Source organism: Podarcis gaigeae (assembly GCF_964106915.1).
Source record: "Podarcis gaigeae genome assembly, chromosome: 9".
NCBI classification, from domain to species: Eukaryota; Metazoa; Chordata; class Lepidosauria; order Squamata; family Lacertidae; genus Podarcis; species Podarcis gaigeae.
Window position 1 is genome coordinate 45,481,002 of NC_139685.1, and position 23,269 is coordinate 45,504,270.

The 23,269-nt window shown below is 40.2% G+C and overlaps 1 long non-coding RNA gene across 1 annotated transcript in view; it reads right to left on the reverse strand.

Annotated features, from left to right (window-relative positions):
* The window catches only part of LOC310852612, a 280,641-nt gene that overhangs the window by 170,116 nt on the left and 87,256 nt on the right, over window positions 1-23,269 (reverse strand). The gene's annotated exons all lie outside the window — the stretch shown is intronic.

Here is a 23,269-nt window from a genome sequence, read left to right on the forward strand (position 1 = left end):
ATTGCTGTATGATTGTATCCAACTATCAGAAGTCACAGTGTCTTCGAAGTGTCTTCGAAGCTACAAACATGAGTCTGACCAAACTGCGGGAGGCAGTGGAACACAGAAGTGCCTGGCGTGCTCTGGTCCATGGGGTCACGAAGAGTCGGACACGACTAAACGACTAAACAACAACAACAACAACAACAATTGTGGCTGAAAGGAGTCCAAATTAATCAGCATTTCAATGCGGGCTAGAAATATGCAATTGGGGAACTGGCTGATTAGTTCAAATCAAGAAGTCCTGGTCTCTCTTTGGACCCTTGTTGACATGCTATGTAGAAGGCACATCTTGCAGATCTCCAGTATCTGACATAGCAAGTCCGTGTTGCATTGGCTCCATGGCCAATACTTCCCCAAGTCTTCATTGCCCGCCCACTTTCTTCTCCCATCTTGATTTTTGTCTTGTTCCTTCTTTCTTCTCTCATCTTGATTTTTGTCTTGCTCATTCTTTCTTTGATTCTCTCCTCATCTGCATTATATATTTAATGCACTAGGATGAAACTTTAAACAGTCATGGCTTCCCCCAAAGAATCCTGGGAGCTGGAGTTAGTTAAGAGTCCTGAGAGTTAAGAGTCCTTTGAGCATCCATACAGCTCATTTACATGAGATAAAAATCACATCTACATGAAGATAAATATTGCTGTAAAGTGACAACCCAAAACCTTAAAAAAATATTATTTGATACACACATGCAAAATGGTAGTAAGCTGAATTATAAGAAGACCAAGAAGACAATTACATCCTCGATCCTTCCTATCTTTCAATATAACATTTACCTAATTAACAGTATGGTTTCTGACTTCTTGAAACTTTCATTCATTATGCAGAGTGCTTGAAGTCAATGTACATAGAATTTTTATTTATAAAGAGATAAGCTGAATATGTATGAGGTTTAGCACTTTGCTTAATGATAAAAACCATAATAATTGCATCCATGCTATTAACAGAAATGCACATTTTCTGTTCTTGTTGCCTTGGGATCAGTATTTTTTTTTTAATTCTTCCTTACCCATATATTCACAGAGAAATACACTGTAAGCTGGTTGGCTTATCTAATCAGATGGCAAGATTTGAGTTGGAGCAACAGTATTCTACAAGCTCCTAGACCTGAGGCATGCTTTCTGAATGGAACTACATGTTACACATGCCTGTGTTGCGTTCTTCTTCTCTACCGCACTAATATCTCAGAATGCTTAGCCATATCATGGTGTGCCATCCTCTTACACTCTCCTATCCCCTCCTGCTGTTTCTAGCAACTGTTATTCAGAAGTATTCTGCTGCCTACAGTAGAGGCAGGCCATAGCCATTTTGGCTAGTAGTCACTGATAGCCTTATCCTCCATTAATTTGTATAAGTCTCTTTCAAAGCCATCCAGAATGGTGGTCATCAATGCCACTCTATGTACTCTGTAAAGAAACACTTTTGTCAGTCCAAAATCTTCCAACATTCAACTTCATTGGATGTCTACAAGTTCTAATGTTATGACAGTCAGAGACAAACTTCTTCCGATCCACTTTCTCCAGGTCACACATACTTTTATACCCTTCTGTCATGTAGCTTCTTCTTCACTTTTCCTTCTATATTAAAAAAGCCCCAAATGCTGTAACTTTCTGTCACAGGGTAGTTTCTCTACCCTCTTATTTTTATAATGCATGCAAGCTACACCCGTAAAATGAGCAATAACTGGTTTTATTTCTTAGTTTCTGTTATGCCGTTTTTAGTCTGGCATCCATCTTGGCAGCACGCCTAATCCTGGATAGCTCGATTGGTTAGAGGGTGGTGCTAATAATGCCAAGGTTGCAGGTTTGATCCCCGTATAGGACAGCTGCATATCCCTACATTGCAGGGGGTTGGACTAGATCAGAGCTTTCTAAACTTTTTATGTTGGTGACACACTTTTTAGATGTGCATCATTTCGCAACAGTAATTCAGTTTTACTAGCAAACCAGTCCTGGAAGGAGCGCCGGGAGCTCGGCACACCTACACACTGCAGCCGAAACACTAACATGTCGCAACACACAGTTTGGAAAGCTCTGGACTAGATGATCCCTTCCAACGCTATGATTCTGTGATCTGAACACAATTATGCCTCAATTATGCTCAGCTGCAACCTCCCTCTAGAAACACTTTTTACCTTTGGCCACTAGGTGGCAACCATTTGGGTTGCACTTTTCTGAACCTTTTCCAACTTCACAATATCTTTTTTTTGAGGTTAGGCAATGCAAACCATATGCAACTTTCCTGTGTTTGCACTGAAGGGTTGTACATTAGTACTTAGTATAGTACTAGTACACCACACCCCATGAGTGGTATTCAACATTAGTGATAGCAGCAGCCAGTCTAGGTATGGCAGGTATGCACCATCTGTGCATGTAAGAAAGCTTTTAAGTAACATCACTGCAGAAATTCATCATCTAATCCACTGGGAGGAGGGTAATTCATCATTAAATGTGAACATATAGTTCATGTTGTATTCCTGTTATTCACAGAAAGATTTGACCACTTCTATACATCAGGCATTGGTTGGCAAATAAGTGTAGAGGAGCAGCTATCTGAGGGCTTGACCACACTCCCTCTTGTGGAAATTAAACTCTAGTTCCCATCTGCAGAGTATGCGGGAGACTTACTAGTTTGACCCTTTACTTAGTTCTTTTTTCCCCATCTAGAAAAACCACGCAAGACACTCTCATTTTAAAGTTTAAAGAACATTATAACTTTTACTTAGCGTACTTCCAGTTGCCGATTAAATATACAATGCAGGTAGGTGATACGAAAACATGTTACATAGATTAAACTATTAGAGACTAACTGATACTGACGCTGAGGCAGAAAACAGCACAACAGAACATACCGACTTTTCTGTTAAGACTCTTCTACTAACTGCCATAACTCTACCAACCGCCGTAACTGCCACTGGCGTATGACATCACAGAGTTCTAAAGTTCTTGCAATTAACCTTTTACATAGGCATTTGGGATTCTAACACCCCACACCTCTTGTCCCACTGCTTCCCCCCATGGAAAACTGCTCTTTAGCACCCAATTGGAGCAAACAGCAATTCAGGTTTTCTCCAGATTGATGTTTGCTCCAATTTAGCACCAAAGAACAGGTTTTCCCTGGGGAAAAGAGCAGGGCAAGAGGAATCACAGAATCATTGAATTGTAGAGTTGGGAGGGACCCTGTGGGTTATCTAGTCCAACCCCCCACAATGCAGGAATCTCAACTAAAACCACTCAGACATGTGCTTTCTAGGCACAGGACAAGCAGAAGTGTGGACCAGTCCTGATTTGTCTGGGCACTTCTATCTTTTATATGTGTACATTTTATATTCTTGTCATTTTGCAAAAGTGTGAGCCAATACAGTGGTACCTCAGGTTACATATGCTTCAGGTTACATACGCTTCAGTTTACAGACTCCGCTAACCCAGAAATAGTGCTTCAGGTTAAGAACTTTGCTTCAGGATGAGAACAGAAATTGTGCTCCGGCAGCCTGGCAGCAGCAGGAGGCCCCATTAGCTAAAGTGGTGCTTCAGGTTAAGAACAGTTTCAGGTTAAGTACGGACCTCCGGAATGAATTAAGTACTTAACCCAAGGTACCACTGTACTTTGTGATGTGCAAAATGGGTCATAATAAAAGTTACAAATTGTGGGGAGATTTGGTTCCAAAGTTTCACTCTAATCTGGAGACCAGAATGCCGAAACGTATTCCATCATGAAATGTACACTTTAAAAAAGGCTTTTTGCAAAGTCTAATGACTACATCGTAGCTTTAACCAAACTCTACTAATCAAATATTTTGAGCACTTTAAACTACTGGCATTTTGCAGACTTTACAAAGCGGAGAAATAAAAGCTTTCCCACCAGTTTCATCTTGTTACTGTAATAAGTTTTTCGGTGTTCCTCTCCTGGAGAAATAAATCAAAAGGTTTTTAAAATATGTTCACTGTGTGACTTTCATGCTTTTCTTTCTTGTTGTGAGCTTGCCAAGATGAGTGAATGTTAAAACATACAAAAGAGATCACCATGCTTCTAGCCTCACTTAAGGAAAGCTGTAAAGTAGGTCAATAAAGCATGTTGAGGCAATTATATTGTAATCCAAATCCTGTAAATTCCTGGAAGCAAAACACCCACAGGCATTCACAGCAAATTTATTTTCTTTTAAGGATTGCTGGCTCGCATGATGCCATCGCTCTGAGGATGGGAGTTCTTTTTCCACTCTGCATAGCTGTGGGTTGTTAGCAATTTCATGCTATCTAGAATCCTAAGCGACAATAGAAAGTGACCCCAAACTTTTATCTACCCTAAAGTTAAACTTTAAACAATTCCCCATTTATATATTAAGATTTCTAGGAAACCTCATTGAAAGATCTTGTGGAAATACTATTAAAATTCCATAATAAATCCTATTAGGACTGCAGTCCTAAACACACTTGCCAGGCAATAAGGACCATCAAACGTAATACAATTTCTGATACATAAGAGAGGGTGGTCATGCGTCTTGCTTTAACACAGAACAGTCATGTGTTTGAATGGCAGTCTGTGAATGTAAATGTTTTAGTATCTAGTCAGTTTTTTAGAATTTGCCTGTAAGCCACCTTGGCTGTAGAAGTGGTAGGATGAACATGATTTAATAATAAAAAAACACCCTAATTATTATGTTTTGTTCTTTGCTGAAGACATAGGTTTTTACAGTCTTTTGAGCAACATGTAATTTTCATCATTCAAAAACATATCATTCTGTGCAGGCATGTCTGTTAGTAGTGCATGCCTTAAGTCTCCCCCCCCCCCCGATAAAATCCTCTAATTAGAAGTGCAAGTTACTTGTAAAAGCTGAGCTTGGTTTTTACCTGTAAATTTAAATTAAAGTTAATCTCCCCTTATTTCTGCATCATGTGACAGTGTGGGCACAGGGTGTGCCGATGTAACTTGTGTACATCACAAGTCATGCCACCAAGTAGAACTGGGGGTGGGGCAGCCCCTTAACTGAAAATCTGTGGGTCCCCATGGCCCCACATAGATGGCGCCTATGTGCACGGGAGTAAAAGTGCTGTGATGGGAATAGGGAAGGTCTAGCAACTCAACAATTCTGTGATTCTATGATCTCAGCTGCCTTCAAATAGATAGCTGGTACTGTTTTATCTTCATGCTAATAAATTCTCGATGAATGCTCAATAAATAGGTCATCCGGAAGTAACCCAATCTTATTTGTGGAACAAGAGTGCTTTGGCATTTGGAGAATAAAACTTTCTTCAGTATTGCTAATTTTGATATTATGATTGGGTTCTTTATCTCCATGCGTGTTGCTCGATATTGTGGCCATAATCCAACATAAAATTCAACGGCCTTAAGTCGCTGGTTTTAATAGGTTTAACTGTGTCTACTTTTGTTCTGGCTTTCGGTCTCTTTCTCTCGAATGCAGCAGAGAGTATGGCTGTGTAAACCATTCAGTGAATTCAGAAGGCTTGGCATAATTATTTAGTTTTGAGATTGCTGCTGGCGTCGGCTGTCTGCATTACACCTATATTCCATATTAGAGCACAATGGAGTTTCCTAGGGCTATGAAAACTACTGGCATGGTGACATGAGGTCACACACTAGCAAGAAAATGGGTGCTTAAAGAAATGAGTTAAAGACTTCTCAGTAAGAAATATGGCATGCGAACCTTCATATACTGCTTTGCTTCTGTACTCTGTAAAAGAAAGGAGTAAGAATGTAAGAAGTTGCTAATTGGCTTCCCTAAGTTTGTAAAATTAAAAATCGGCAGTGCACACATATGAGAATCAGCATGAGACTCAGTGGAATCCTCTTGCCTGCAGAACCTGAGCTGTATACTATAGTGCACTTGCCATTATCTGCAGTAGATTCAGCCATTTCATTTCTGCCCTGGGGCCTTGGTGTCTAGGATATCTATTATCCATTTGGCCAAGCTTTCATCAGCACCAGTGGTAGAGAAAAAAATAGGAAAACTTGTGGGCTAGTTGATACAAATGCAAAGGATCCTAAGAGATGCCACACCTCTATTGGTAATAATCTCCCAAACAGGATCTTCAGAAACATTGGTTTGCCTTTTAAGGAAGAAGAAGAGAAAAATCCTGGGTGTCTAGGTTCAAATGATACCATTTGTAGAATTGTTATGTTCTGTTGTTCATCACAATTTATAGTACACACTAAGCAAGAGTCTCAACATCTTGCCAGAGTAGTTTATAACTTATATTTTCTCTTGAATTTTGCTTATATAGACTTTTTATTAGTCATATTTTTACCTCCTTATTGTGATTCATAGGGTCCATGGGGATTTGCTTATAAAGCTCACTAGTTGATAATAAGCAAATTGTGCTCATTGAATTTGAATACGAGTGTCCTTTTCTTAAGTCATTAAGAAAGAGAGTGAGCAAAACCACCTCTGTTATATTTCCCTTGGGCACATTACTGCTTAGCATGGTCTTTCCATAAAATTGGCCTCTTCAGTTTTAAAAATCTATGATAGGACTTCATCTTTTCCCTCTGGATTCCCAAGGCTCTTTAACTGGCTGATGTGAGGTGGTTTATATAAAGGCTTGAAAATGTAAATTAACCATATGTACTGCTGCTCATTCTCCCTTAGGACTTGCTAATTTAAGACTGGGAGGTGGTGGAAGGCAGTAGCACTCTTAGACGCAGGATTCTTTTTCCAATACTGAGTCAGCAGAAGTGGCTCACCCTGTGGTGAGTAAACTTGGACTCTGTCCCCCCCCCCCCAGAGCATGCTCCTTCTGCAGGTGAGACCAATGGCCCTTCTAGCCTGTGTACAATGACTGCAGAATTTCCAGCAAGGATTCTTTCCCAGCTGTAACTAGAGACGCTGGGGACTGAACCTATTACCTGCTATTACTAGCTTCCGACTACCTGCTGGTACTATTGTTAAGAATGGCATAGTGAATACTTCATCATTAACAGTTCCTTTTAAACAATCAAGGAGAGAGGTAGTTTTCCAGATCTCATACACGTGTTGTGTTCTTGATAATGGAACTTCTAATATATTCTGAAAAAGTTTTACTGTATGCTACTGGGAATCCATATGGTCTGGATCATGATGTTATAGATTTATAGGTGCTAGAATTGAAATAAGGTTTGGGGGTGTCCAAGCTAATTTCTTTGGAGGTAGTAGCAGACATCCTTAATCCTGTGAAATCAACATGGGCTCAAAGGTAATGGAGTCAGCTTAATTTCCTTTGAGGTGAGAGGCTGGGGGGGGGGGGTTAGCACAACAAAGCATCAAAGAACTAGGTGTGAGAATGCAGATGAGTGGGCATCTCTCTGTGTTACAAGAGACCAGGGCTTTGATTATCAAAGTGGCATGTGCCTGTTCTCTGGGAAAGGCAAGCTGCAGCGCAGGGGTGCAGCTGCCTTTGGAGGAAGCTGGCGCTGCTTGGGATGTGATTCTCAGAATCTCCTCCCAGTAGGCACAGGTTGTATATATGTGTAAATCAACCATATGTCATAAAGACACCACAGTCTCCACTGTGCCTCACTGTCCAAAAAAGAACACAGACTCTGGTATCCCTGGAATCTCACACCACTTGGAGATTGGGAAGGTGTGCAACATTATTTTTTTGAAATGCTCCTCTTGACACTATTGTGGAGTTGAATAATCACACCATCATTCCTTCCAGCTTCACTGCAAATCTGGAAGATAATGGAGCCTTTGACTAAGGATGATAATGTAGCCCATGTTTTGTTTCCTATATGTGCTTCCATAAGCCTTCACTTTGCACGTCTAGAGTGGGGCTTAAGCACAAGGAGTTAAAATATGCTCAGTATGACAACAAGGCAGAGCACCTCAGTAACATCAAGGAAGTGGGTAGGCACTCTGGCTCTGTTTTGCAGACATCACTTGTTTAGGAGGGGCTTGCTTGGATCTGCAAAGATCTTCCTGTTTATACCACCATCAAAGGGAAAGGCTTCTTAAACTACTGCCTAGCTTGCTCCAGCCTGTAACTGGTAGCCATACCTCCCCTGCCAGCCGCCATAGGGATGTTGTATCAAATCAGTAAATCAGTCCTAAGGATCCAGGGCTGCCAGAACCTATACTGGCACTTGACCCCCACAAGAAAGATGGAGCTTAAAAATAATCAATATCCTACAATAGCCTTTTGACTCTCCATCTGGCTGTGTTTGAAGTTTAGGTATGTGATTCTTGTTAAGCAGAGAAACTCCATATTTTGTTGTTGCTGCTAAGATGTCTTTATGACCCAGAAGGAATATGTGGAGATGTCTTTTAAAAAAGAAGAGAAAAGTCAGAAGGACAACAAAGAGAGGAAATGTACAGCTGAGCAGGGATTCTCTTTCATTTTGTCAACAGAATTTGAATACCCCCTCTTCTTCACCAGTAATATTATCATATCTCTCCCCCACCCACAAATTCTGGATTTGGCTGTGAGAAAGGGCTTGATATACCTATTTGCTCATATTTAAAAGCATCATTCATTGAAAATTTGTTTTCTTCTTTCTTACTTCTACCACTGTCCTGAAATAGTCCTGAAGGTTTTCATCAAGCAGTGGTTTAATGGTCTGCTGGATTTTTGTGTTGCTAATTGGTCTTCAATCAATGCTTGTTTCATTTATTTTGATTCAGTCATTTCATTTGGAAGCATAGGTGCCCATGCAAATACACATACTGAATGAAGTTGCCAGGGCAATCATTATGGCAGGTAGTAATTGCCATTTTAAAATTCTGCATAGCTGCTTTGCCCTGTAGAACTACAGTGCAAATACATGTAAGTTGCAAGCACCTTAATCAAGCTGCCTCCGGCATAATCCTTTCCACTTTTTTCTCAATTAATCATGTAATTTAATATGAACTCAGACCAGGGTGGAGGAAGAAAATGAAGGAAGTTTGTTCTGCATCACCACTCTGCTTATTTGACTGGCTTTTTAGGCCCAGCACGTAGTGAAATCTGTTTGGAGAGTCACTGCAACATGACTACTCCTGTTCCTTACCATGATGGTTAATGCTGTGAGGTGACAGCAATCTCAGGGGCAGGCCTTATGGCGGGTTTACTTTGCATACCATCACTGCAGAACCCCTGGGTTACAACAGCTATGTGACCACATCACAGCCCCAACCTAGGTGCCTGTTGCTGTTATATGGCTGCTGGCAGAACATTTTTTAATACTGATTTTATTTATTTTCATGGTACAGAAGATAATTTTTGAGAAAACAGTTGTTATAACAGTAAACAGCAATTAAACTTTAAAAATTGTCCAGTAGCACCTTAAAGACCAACTAAGTTGCACGCACACGAAAGCTTATACCCAGAACAAACTTAGTTGGTCTCTAAGGTGCATGCTGGACAATTTTTAAAGTTTTATATTTATTTTGACTGCATTAGACCAGCACGGCTACCTACCGGAATCTAGTAAACAACAAATAATTTGTGGTGATAAAATTGGACTTTTATCATGCCATGTGTTAAAGTTTCATTTGATTACTCTAAGAGATCATGCCACATTTTCCCATGAATGCAGGGTGGATTCCTGCCACAGTCTGAACAATTTATGTATTCAATAAACATTTGCCATACGTTATAAAGGAATATGGATTGTGTTTGCCCTTTGCCACTCTCACCTGGCATGTTAGTTTCTCAGCCAATGCTATTGACCATACTCTGTTATACCAAGAATCAATGTTCAGCTCATCACCGGTATTCCAACATCTGGCTATCTCCATATGACAACAATCAATAGAAAGGCTAAGAGGTCATCTTTTGGATAATCATGAGCAGACAGAATCCTAAGCCCAAGTGGTGCTAGTGCAGGGGACATTTCAATTGTTTTGTTGTATATCAAGCTTATTTGTTTGAAGACAGCATCCCAGAAGGGTTTGATGATGTCACAACACGACCACATATGGAAATATGTAGTTTTGACTACGCATGCCCTCCAACAATTGGGATAGACTTCCTTACATATTTAGGATAGCCTCACCGGTGTATAATGCCAGCTATGCATAAGTTTTAATGAGGCCTGGCAGAACACTTGAGTAACCAGGTTAAATTGCTTCTCCTGCTAATGAAGCTAATAGAGATCTTGGGTCCAAGATACCAACAAACGTTTCTCCCTACAACATGGCAAGGACATATTGCAGCAAGTGTGTGATACAGAGACATTACATCCTCAGCCAGTTTTTTGTAGTTTTCTGACCAAGAGAAAATGATCACTTCCACTTTCCCTGAGCCCGGCCTTGGCTGGGGAGGGCGGGGTATAAATAATAATAATAATAATAATAATAATAATAATAATAATAATAATAATAATAAGTTAGTTGCTCCCTGTTGGTGAGGACCAGGTCCAAGGTAGATGATCCTCTTGTTGCTTCTGCCACCTTCTGGGGGAAAAAATTGTCAGAAAGGAATGGAGGAATTTGTCGGACATTGCATTCTTGGTAGAGTTTGAGGTTCAACAGATAGTGGGGTGGTTGAAGTCTCCCATGACTACTTTTGAAGGTTTTATAATCTGCCCTGGGGAGGTATCATCCAAGTCTTTGATCTGGCTTGGCAGCCTATAGAAGACACCCATAGTAAAGTCGCTGTAAGGCCATCATCTCATGTCAGCTATCATAAAGCTGTGATGTCAGGATTCAATTTCATCACTCAGCTGCATGCCATTGATCCTGAGGGTGGCGTGTGTGATGGGCTGATGCAATATGACACCATATGTCGCAACCAGGAGTTGGAAATACAGCATTGCCAAATGAAATTATGTCCTCAATGTGAAGTGGTTTGTTTATACACAATCATCTTTGCATTTCCTAAACAGGAGACAATAGACAAATTTTATTGTCACTTTTGTGTTTAGCACTTTTGTGTTTAGCTGTAAGTATGCATACTTCCCTAAAAAAGGCACTGTACCACTAGCAGCTTGGAGATCCTTTCCACATGACGTAAGCCTATGTCTCAGGAATAATGCATCCACACTGGTGGGACTAATAGCCTGGGTCTTCAATATGCATGCTGCACCAAAGGTCCGTCTGAGTTATGTTCTTCTACCTGCAGCATTTGTCAACATATTTTCTTTGATCTCTGATCTGAAAGGGTCATTGTGACCAACCTGTTTAATTTAGGCTGCAGACCTGGCATATCCTTGAACTGTGATGTGTATTTGCATGTAATAATTCACTGGCATTTTATTTTACACTTCAGAGGAAGACCAGACAGTGGGTTGGAGGTGATTAATGCTTTCCCTGCTGGTCTGTGGTTCAAGATTTTATTGATGTATACATTTATACCTCATTCTGTCTCATGGGGTCAGGGCAGCTTTCAGCAATTTGACCAGTCTCTTTTTCTTTTCCCAAACTGCACACAGTCTAAGGCCTTATCCACACTTACCTGTCCTCTGTATTTTCCAGGCATGGTCTGCACTTTAAAGCTCCATGTCTGCACACCCTTTTTCTGCTCCAGAAACAGCTGTTCTTTAAAGCTGAATTGAAGCAAACAGCAATCCATGGAAAGTTTGAATGGATTGAGGGCAAAGAAAGAGGGGGAAACTAAATGCACCACCTTCTTTCATCTTACCAACATTTTCCTTTTGCTATTACTTCCCTTATCCCAAAATAGAGGTATCTGACAATGTAACACTTTGTTCACCCCTGCTTCCAATTTTCAGACCACCAGGGCTGGTGCAAGAGATTGCGATACCTGAGTCTCCTCCACTTCTTTATTTCCTGCCTCACCTTGCTGCTGTTGCCTCTCTCTCCCCTACTACCTTTTTTTTGCCACTGCGTAAAACTACACTTTTTTGAAAGGTCTTTACATTTACTTATTTAGACATCTACCCCTGATTTTATTGATAAATAAATTCATAACTATGAGAGGAAAGGGCCATGTTCCAGCAGGTGAAACAGCACCACAGGAACTTAGCAAGCTGCTTTATGTTGAGAAAGACCAGCAGTCCATATGGCTTAGTATTGTCTACAGTAGCAGTGTCTTTCCAGGGTTTCCGGTGGTCTTTCTTAGAACCACCTGGAGATGCCAGAATCGAACCTGGAAACTTCTGTTTGTCAAGAAGATGTTCTGTCACATAGAGATGGTGGTGACAGTTTGCCTCACTCATTTTGTCTCCTGCTCATAGGATTTATGGTTCTCGATGCCCCCAGTAATGGGAAGGCGGCCAAGTCTTGCTGGCTTCTTGTCATGCTCAAAGGACTGTTGGCTTTCTATTTTAAAAATGTTGAGGCAAAGTTACACTTAACTACACATTATATGTATCTTATCTCTCAGATTTCCAGAGTAAAGGGTGCCTTCGAGGTTCCCTGCCAATCCCCAACAGACAGGGAAAACTTCTATGGCATCCTGTCTTTAAGATTTATGTTGTCCTGGTCATTGCCGAATGCTTCTGTGGTAAGTGGCGCCTTCTGTTTTCGATTTCCAATATGTAGCAAAAGTTTATTAATATACATTTTCTTCATGTCAAAGTTGGATGCCATCCTTGTTGTGAATTGATATCATCTATCTCTGTGTGAAACATTTTGTCTGAGTCTATTATCTCTCCCTTTTCTGAACCCCCACAATTTAAGATGTGCAGCGTAGCTTTCTCTTTGCAAATTGTAACCATTCATAAAACAAAGTCCTATCATGAGCTCCATTTTGAAGTGTTCTGACATATGAAATGTGTCTGCCTATGCTTTTAGTTATTTGTCAGAGAGTCCCATTTGAAAGGTTCAGTGCTGCTAATTTGCTGATCTTATGCTTTCCCAATTGCCTGGCAGATGTTAATTTCAAACAAAGTCTTACATTTGCTCTGAGATTGGAATTCCGTCTGGATTGCACATTAATATCTGAAACATATGACTGACTGAATGACCACAAGGGACTTTTACAATCTTTTGTCCTATAATTAAATTCTGACTGGCTAGACTAACAAGATTGTGTCTAGATGAAGGCACATACAGTAGAGTAAAATTATCTGGTTCTTTTGAGTTGTAACACCTCATAACCAGCCAGTCTTATTTGATGGTGTAAATGCATTTGGAGGCAGGATATATGTATTGGTAAATTTGCTAATCAGTTATATTGCTGGGCTTTGTAGCAACTTGCTCTTAAAACAATTGTTGTTAAGGGAGAAATCTGATTATGTTAATGCTCCTTAGCAAAGGGAGTCATTCTGTGCTAAATGATGGGGGGATATATTAGTTCCAGCTCAACTTCCAGTTCAGAGAGGCTCTTGAACAGGAAAGCCTGTAGCTCATTTTGCTAGTTGTATAGCAAAGCCATGCCATTGTTATGCAGTAGCCAATGTGTTGTTGCTTTATCCTGGGCAAAATTAAAGATGAAGAGAATGTAGATATGTTAATACCACGCTGTTCCACTAATGCCCTGTCCAGGCCTTGTGCCTGTATAAGGAATGCCAACATGAACAGAAGGCACAGAGGGTGCACATGCTGCTGCCCCACCTGTAATATTCCAGTCCCTGTGCCAGTCCCTGCTTGCTCTGCCCCTGACCAGTGCCAATCAGAGCAGCATCCAAGAGGGCCTGGACCTCACGCTCAAAGAGGCCTCAAATTTAGATGCTTGTTAATTTCTTAGCATTTGAGAAGTTTTGCACACTGTTTTTATGCTCATTGGAGCAAAATGAGACACACCCTCTTAGCTTAGAGCTGTAGATTTAAGCAAAAAGGAGACATGATTTGGAGAGATGTCAGGTGGGTTTTGGATAATCGAGTCTTACCAGTGCCACTGGGTTTCCCCCTCTCTCCCTTATGCCCACTGCAAATTGGTTCTGGAGAGGGTTCTGGAGAACCCCCAGAGCAGCATGTGAGGGGACGGGGTGAGGCTTGTTCCATCTGGCAAGTTGAAAAGTTTGCACCGATGGAACGATAGCCATAGCACCACTTTGAATTCCTCTCATTGCGTTTTTGTAAACTGATAATGATTTCTCATATTAAAGAGTATTAAATGTTCATAAATATCCATAAAATATATTGGCCCTGATGGTACAAGATAGTGATGAGCATGTCCTCTTAGATCAGCTCATTGTACAAACAAACTGCTCACTCTTTTGTGTCATCATTTTCATTTTATTATAGCTATGGGCCTTAAAATCTGGAAGTGGCCTGGGCATTCATGTTCCACAAGTATTGCTGCAGTTGACTCTTCCCATTGCTCTCTGTTTGAATTGCCAAGTTAAAGACGATTCTTCTTTGCCTTTAACACTTAAATAAAATGGATAGTTTCAGGAGTTGTGTGGTTTCTTCCACCACCACAGGATTATAGAGGAGGAAGCTGCAACAGCTGCAATTCCGCATTCTGTGTGATTATTAAAGGAAACACAAGCCATGTCCTGCATTAAACACATGATTCTGTTTCACCTCAGAAGGCCAGTATGAAGAAATAGGTGTGATGTTGTAACAGCTGCTTGGGAAGTTTATTTTCACAGAGAAGAAGCTAAAGAAAGAAAACTGAGGTGAGGTGCAGTATGGCAGATGATCTCTGCAGACTATAGTCATGGAAATATTTGACAGAAGGGGAAGGGCCATAGTTCAGGGAGAAAGCACATGTGTTTCATGCAGAAGGTCCTAGGTTCAATTCCTAGGATCTCTAGGCAGGGGAAAACTTTATCTGAAATCCTGGAGAGCCACCGCAAAGCAGTATAGACAAATACTGAACTCGATGGACCAATTGTGTGACTCAGTATAAGGCCACTTCATATGTTCATATTATGGCTGAAATGAAACGCCATTTGGGTGTTGGGTGGGGCTGTTGTGAGGGACTTTATCTGTATGTGCTGAATATGTTACTGGCCTAGCTGAACACTCCTGCTTCTGATAATTGAGTGCCTTTTGCAGGCTTTAATTAATGAGGTAAGTTAAAGCTTGTTTTCAAATGGCACTGCAGAAGGAGATTTAGCACACATAAATATTACACCACTCTCCTGGAATAGCCTTGTAGACCCCTGGGTCTCATTTACCCTGGGCTATATCTTCAGCCTGAGAACAATTATTATGTAGTAATTATAATGGACCATTCATATTCTCTCTTAGGTCCTATTTACGTCTTTCATCTTTTGCGTCTTCAACAGCTCACATTGACCTGCATTTAAGGAATGGCACTAAATTTATATTTGAAAAGACATATTTAAAAATGTTCAGTGGTAGGATGCTGTTTTGAAAGAATATGAAGCTGAAATTACTATTTTTTAAAAGCTGGGGAAAGTAGAAATGGAAGCTTTAGTGTACAATGGTAGAGACAGGTGAATCTTCCAATGTCAGTTTCTCTTGGTTTGTCATAGAATCATAGAATTGTAATGTTGGAAGGGATCCCGAGGATCATCTAGTCCAACTCCCTGCAATGCAGGAATCTCAGCTAGATCATACATGGCAGATGGCTAGCCAACCTCTGCTTCATCTTAGTTTACCACATTGCTGCATCAGTTTGCACTCTAGAAAGTCCTCACAAAAATTTGTCAGCATCTTGCTGCACATTTCTCCTAGTGTGCATACCTTTTGTGTGCAACTTCACTCAATATGATTCATTTTGTGTGCTATTTTTACTAGTGCATATTAACCTTTTATGAACACATTTCCCTAATATACTATTCCTGAAAACAAAACTGCACCCCCAAATTCAGAGAATTGCAAATTTTGAAGGACAGTTGTTGTTTGGTTCCCTTACTGATTCAGCAACTGCCAATTAGGTAGGTTTGAATTCAAATGAGAAGAGTACTTCATTTCTTCTACCCCTAAAGTGAGTAGGGTTAATGATTAGCTATGAACAATTTTAAGATATTGCAATATTGCTTTTTTTCCAAAGTCTCTAAATCATATAGCACACATTCCCAGATCTTAAAACAAGTTAGACTTATTTACTTACCACCCACATCAGAAGGAATTTCAATTACCTGGAGTCACATAATACTGGAACCAGGACAAGAAAGTAAAAACTATTTGTTTTTTTTTTTTTTTGCTAGCAGGCTGTTAATAATAATCTTCTAATCACATAGATGCCAGCATCAAGAAAGATGCTCACATTTTCACCTGAAGAGCAAAATGAGCTTGGTCATTACAACCTCTTAAAAACATCTTGACATTTCTGAGATACAGGTTTTGAATTATATGACTCAGTTCAGGGATCTTATAGTCAAGTGACTGATGTTACTTTCTTCCACAGAGTTTTCAATGCTTCATTCATTATTTGAATGCATTGCCAGAAACTGCTACCCATGCTTATTTTTCCTTATATAGTGAATATGTGGTAAAACCAGCTGTGTCCTCCTCCAAGATTCAATTCCATCGCCCCCCCCCAATGAAACTCAATATCCCATGGTTATTGAGCATGCTCAGTTCTCATTCACCTGTTTTGGGAGAAGGGATTTTCTCCCACTCCTCTTTTAGGTTATTCTAGAAAACTCTGGAGTACTCTTGAGCTTGCTGATTATTCAGTGGTCCCATTTTACTATCAGTCTTATCATCCATTACTTGAGCTTGGTATAAAAGACAGTGATATAGAATGCCATTAACCTCAAGCTATTAAAACAGGTTGGTTGATCCTGTGACTTTGACTGCACACACAAAGCTTATCGCATGCACAAGCTTTTCATTCTCTTCTGTGGGAATGGAAATGCTTTGTGGTTGCAATGGAAAACTATTTGCTCATGCTCATCATTTTCCTCTTGCAGAAGAGAATAAGAGGATTTTAAAATTGTATATTTTAGGTGAACATAAGCCACATTGAAATAATAGGTCGTATATTCACATATTGGTTTGGATCTTACATTGCTCTTCCATTCATATTTGGGTTGGGGCAACATCTGCTGACTCCCCACTCCATCTTCAGTCACCCACATTATTTCCGGATGTGGAAATTCAGTCACAAGGCCCCAGGAGGATATTTTTGTGGGAGGCTGTAGCAGAAAGGATGAGGTGGGAATACTCTGTTCCATTGACACTCCTGTTCCATTCACAAAAAGAAAAGTATGACCCAACTAATGTGGAATTGATTTCTATATAATATTTTTCAAGGCATTTCTTCTCTAATATTAAATGGCTAAGCAATGAGAATTTCTATTCTATATTCAGTGGTTGATATACAGAGCTACTTCTGTAGATTTGTTTCCCTGGGGCTCTTCTCTCTCCCTCTCCTTCACCTGTCATGGACAGAGCTCCTAAATAAATCATGAGAAAAATATTGGTTCTGTGAATCGACTCCTAAAAAGTAATTGTGATACTTGATGCGATGGCCGCTTGAGACCGTCTCATGGTGACACTAGGCCTTGAAATGGTCTTCTCTTACTGAGAACTCATAAGAGAGGTCTTTCTGAGGTGAACCAAGTAGCCTAGAAAGTGAATGCAAATGTTATTTTTCTCTATCCTTGAGAAAATATGCTTCGTGCTATATTTGAGACAACAGCAGAAATAAAAGATAGACAACTCAGCTCTTTCTTTTCCTCATGAAAATTTAAATCTGAATTCACTATCTACCTTGTCCCCCAAATTTATCATGTACTAGAAAAATGATGAAAAACTTTACCTGAGGTTCCCCCCCTTTTTTTTGAAAGGGAATCTATTTAAATTTTGTAAATGTGAAGCAAAACATTTTTTATGCCTATTATCAGTTATTTGAACTAGCATTGCATGGGTTTACTTGGTAAATGTGTGGAGTTTTTCTGGGTGGGATAATTTGGCTGCCTATGAAACAAGAACCACTGAAGCAAAAATGGGTACCCAACAAGCCCACTGTGAGGAACAGTAGTGTAGGGGTTAGGGTGTCAAAGCAGGTCCAGAACTCACTGGCTGACCTTGATCCAGGCATGATCTCCCAGCCTAACCTACCTCACAAGGTTGTATCTTACCCTTCAAGTGCCCCAATTTACCCAGGACATCCCAGCATTACAGAAGCCATCCTGGCTTTTGATTTGGTCCCAGAATGTCCCATTCCCCCCCCCCCCAGCCCCTCCGCTGCTGAGCTCAGGGAGGAGGATGAGCTGGCACTTGCAGAGGTGCCGCTCTCTCAAGCGAGTCAGCTGACTCCCACAAGAGCGCGGCACCAAAAGATGTCCATCCCAATTTTCACCAGTCTTCTGTGTTAATGTGCATATACATAAAATGGATTCCATAAAGGTGGCACCAATGTGATGTACATTTGACAGCCATTTCTTCTATGTGCAGTATGCACATGTGTGTTTTGACTCACTGTTTAGATAACACTGGCAATAGAAAGAAGCACTCTGAAGTACAAAAGGCAAGTTTCCTAAGCTTTTGGTCCTGCTTTGAGAACAGTTTCAGAGGTTTCTATCTAGAACATATAGCATCCTCATTTGAGCTGCTTTGCATCTTACCAAAATCCCTTGCCACACTAATTGGGAACCCAGATGTAAAATCTTGTATAGGCACGCCAATTATATATAAGCGTTTGGAGTACCACATCTATCTTGCTTGTCTAGTCTAGCCTAACTAGCTAACAAGTTCCACCTGCCCAGTAATTATTGCTATTTGTATATTATGGTTTCCCAATTAGAAGATTTCTCAGGAAGGGTTTTTTTTTTAAAAAAGAGGTCAACACCTTAAAAGATTTAATATATCTTTTCATCCAAATGTGTTAAAATTGGATGGCAGAAGATTACCAGTCACATCTTCCCAGGTGCCATATGTAGCTGTGTATAAGCATGTGATGCTGCTATTATATTGAAATTATTCCCACTCTCCAGTACTTCATTTATGCAGAAGCTAAGGAAACTGCAGTTTAGGGCCTTAGATTATGGATATCGGGGAAAAAAATTACTACATTTTTTACTACATATCAAGTTTATATAATTGGTTAAAAAATAAAGGCAACTAGGGAGACAGGAGACAGTTGAAAATAAAAAAAATAGTTATTATCATTCTGATATGACAATAACATAGTTAATGAACCTGAGAAAAGGTTTGACCTAATCATTCATCAGTTTCATGGGTAGTTGACCAGTTGACACATGCATGTGCATGGATGTCTTAGTTTCAAATGTACATACTTCAGCTTAATGGCAAAGTGAATGTGGTCTCAGTTTTCCTTTTGAAATGAAGCTGGTTTGAGGGAAAGTACACAAAGCAATAGTATTTCTCAAGAAACAACAGGATGGCTCCACATCGTGCATGATAACATGTGTACACTGATTCAAAAGCCAGTGGTGAAAGCGCAGTAAATGGTCATGTTTACACAGCCTAAGTTTACTTAGTTATTGATAAACACAACTAATTTAGGTCTACTAATTTCAGTGAGTGTACTCTGTGTGAAATTTAGTTGAATACTACTCTCAGTGTATAATTGCTCTTGAGTTGCTGTACATTAAAATTGTTCATGTATGCTAAGTAGGATGTCATAAGGTGTTTTCATTTAAAGGTATCTTATAGTATACAAATATGCTTATTGCAAGTTATATATTTTAGTTTCTTAGTTTTTAGTTGCATCCTCACCTATTTACTAGTATGTATGCAAATATAAAAGTTTACTATTATTATTTTCAGTTCTATTAGAATAATACACCTTTCTTTGGTAATGCTACAGGGCATTAATAACATAGGTCTTAATCTGGTCCTGCCTCTTTCAGAAAAAAAAGGTGTCTTGATATTTAAACTGTGGGCTGTTAGAAGGCTTTACCCCTGTTTTTGGATATTCCCAATTGCTATCATAGATTCATATGTAATTAAGCTGGCTGCATGATATGTAATTTACATATAAATCACATTTAGTGGGCAATTGCATATGCAGCTTGTAAATGCGTGGGCTGTATTCAGAAGACATCATCAAAACTGCTTTGAGGATTTATTACATTCAAGGACTGTAGGTCAAGAGGAGTCAGTGCAGCACCCTCCACACAAGGGGAATCCAAGTGTCCACAGGATGTAATATGTTCAACAAATTCTTCTGGTGGTGGTGAACAGGGAAACTATATACAGTGGTACCTTGGTTTAAGAACAGCTTAGTTTTTGAACAACTTGGATTAAGAACACTGCAAACCCAGAAGTAGGTGTTTTGCTTTCTGTTTAGTGTGTTCCATTTGTAAATTGAGTCCCCCGCTGCTATGGGAAAGCACGCCTTGGTTCAAGCATGCTTTGGTTTAAGAATGGACTTCTGGAACAGATTAAGTTTGTAAGCCAAGGTACCACTGTACTAATACAAACAGTATAAATACTCTGAAACAAACAAATAGAATATATGAAACATGGCAGCCAGCAGGTTGATTTCCTCCCCACACCCTGATGGAAAGCATAATTTGTCTTCTGGACAAATATTATGTGCTTGTCTTTCAGGCTTGGGACACTGTCTAGAGTCTTGAGTCCAAAGACAGATTCTCACATACTGTTGAGGTTAATGAAACTTAGGTACAACTAACTTTATTTAGAATGGAGTTTGTTGTCTAGAGAGGACTTAAGTCCTAGATTCTCTTTTTGTAAAAAGTTAACACCACCTTAAAGAAGAAATGGCAAATACCATAATACTGTAAGTAAACAAATAAAAAGAACCCCACTTATTTTTTTATTTAAAAAAAAATCTTCCCAAAGGTAGGATTGCCAGTTTCTGGTAGCTGAGGCTGATTTGGAAATGTCCTAGCAGATGCTGTGGAATCTTACAGAAAGGGTGGCTTTGTACTTCCTATTGTGGGTTGTTGGTTGCAATTCAGCTGCAGAGTTGCATCATAGCTAACATAACACCACAGCTTAACAATCAATTTAATTGTACATTCTGTTCCATTAGATTGTACATGGATAAAGTTTTTTTTGCTCAGAGCATTCCCATCACTTCCCACGTATGTTTGGAAGAGGTTGGAAAAAATCCAAGTCATGATTTCCATGTCATTCATGTTCTTCCTCAATGCTTCATCCATTTGGTAAAGAGTCCCTTAAACTTTTCCACTTGTGCACTTATTCCAACACCAGAAATAGCACCAAAGTGTATGATCAAATTTGTTTTAGGGTTGGCCATTTTTACCACCTAAAGCTTCATACCTTTTGCATTTTACTACAAATGCAGGGCCACATGTAAAGTGATAGTGCCTTTGGATCCCCTTATATGTGGTTGCATGCAAATGGTACAGTGCTGACACTGGTACTTGTAAGACAGTGGCTCCCGTGAAGCTCAGCTTGTCCATTATTAATTACAAAGGTCAAGAAGTGTGAAAGCTGAGGTTCCGTAAGACTTCTTCCAGCAAGAATGGTAGCAGAGGAAGAAAAATGGATACAATTGGAGGATCAAACTCTGTAAGGAATTAGTGTGATGCATTTGCTCACAACCCTTCCCCTCCCATCATAATCCGGCAGGCATAGTTCCTCACTCTGTTTTCTATTGCATTGTTAGATCTCTCTGACCCTTCCAAAGCAGCTCCATATTTGCTTAGTACTCTGCTTGATTATTATGTAGGTACAATATCTGCCTTTTCTTGAATGATTAGCACCAGCAGTCCTAGGACCACAAGTCTGTACCTCTTTTATATGGTAATGAATCCTTCATTTCCCATTTAGGATTTTAGCACTAAGGAAAGCCCATCATTTCTCCGTCTCCCTTGAAGCACTCCATTGCATGCCTGCACACACATGAGTAAAGCTTGCTAAATTTGCTAGACTGTTACACTTTTATATGCCAGAGATCAATTATTTTGCGGGGAACTGTTTGTTCTTCTTTATGGATTAGCTGCTTTAGGAATTGTTCCTGCTAACCTTTCAGCTAGCAACCATGAATTCCTTGCTTCAGAAGCAGACTGGAAAGCAGAATTACATATTACATCAATGCAAATGTTAAAGGAACACTTTAAACCAGGGCAATAGTCATCCATACCTTTGAGGTTATATGACTCACAGAGTTCACAAACAATCACTTATTTGTGATTGCATCAAAGATAAAACTTTTTGTAGATGATGCAACACAAGACGCAGGAAATCATGTGATCGTAATTCATGTCTGTACAAGTAAACCAAACTTAGTCTCACCTCCTACTTCTAGGCTAAGTATAGGTAACAACTTCACTGCATTCTAAGGCAGTAATGTGAACCTGCCCAAGTACTCCCTCTATACAAACACACACACTTTTACTTTCTCCACAGTTAAGACATGCACTTTTAAAAACTGCTTCTTCCCAGTGTTAGGAGCAGTAGATGCTCTGTGACTTTAACAACTGGAAGCACTTTTATAAAATCAGATGTAGAAAGTTTTGAAGCTAACTATAGAAACTGTTCAACCATTGTCCTCCCATTTCTGCTAGTGGGCTAAAATCCTATTGTCAAACCCTAGTCATAATAAAAGCTAGGCTGTCTTATGGACTCTTGTGGGTCCAGGTGCAGTGCAGCTGTGGGGGTGGGGTGGGGTCAAGGCATGATACGGTTACAATAACTGCAGGACAACCAACTGGGATTTTAAGCAGGCCACAACTTTATTGATGATGGATGTCAGTGAACTTTGGCGAAGATATTGGGTCTGTACTGTATCCTGAATCAACTGTCCCATCTGCTGGCTGATTATATTGGCAGGGATAACCAAGGTTAAGGATCACCCTATGAAGCATGGACATAGCCAGGATTTTTGTTGGGGGGGGGGCAGAACCTCAGATTTGTATTGATTTGTATATTTTTTTTATTGATGGGGGGCAGCTGCCCATGCTATGAAGTACATCAAATTGGGGTGACTGTCCCAAGATCATCATTGGGGTGCCATGGCCCCTTCTGGGGTGTCTGGACAGATGCAACCCCTCGAACCCTTAAACGGGATACCCTGATTTTTTTGAGTGGGGCCCCCCAGCCGCCATCCACTTAGACTAAGGATCCAGCCCAACTCCTTGCCTACTGGCGCCAAACCACTTACATCTGCAACCAATCCTTAAGGCCATTTCAAATGTTCAGGAACCAAATGTCATTGACCATTGGTGAGAAATGCACCGTACAGGTTCCTGTTATCAAATGTGATGCCTGGGTGCTGAGTCACCCTGCCCTCAAGTCATAGTACCGTGATAGCATAGCTGTGTTCATTTTCTTTTGTGTGCTGTTCTTTTGTGTGCTCCATGGCCCCTCTTCAATTCTGCCTTTCTAGCAGCTCAGACCACAGGACTGTTATTATGCTTGGGACAAATATGCCTGAGAGAGCACAAGGATCCGGCTTCCACTGCATTCAGGAATGCTGTCTCCACTCTGACAATACTTACAAGAAGAGACTATAATTGCCAACAGCCACTGGTGTGAGATCAACAACAACTTAGTCTTTTCATTATTGAAGGATCGGGGGGAGGGATT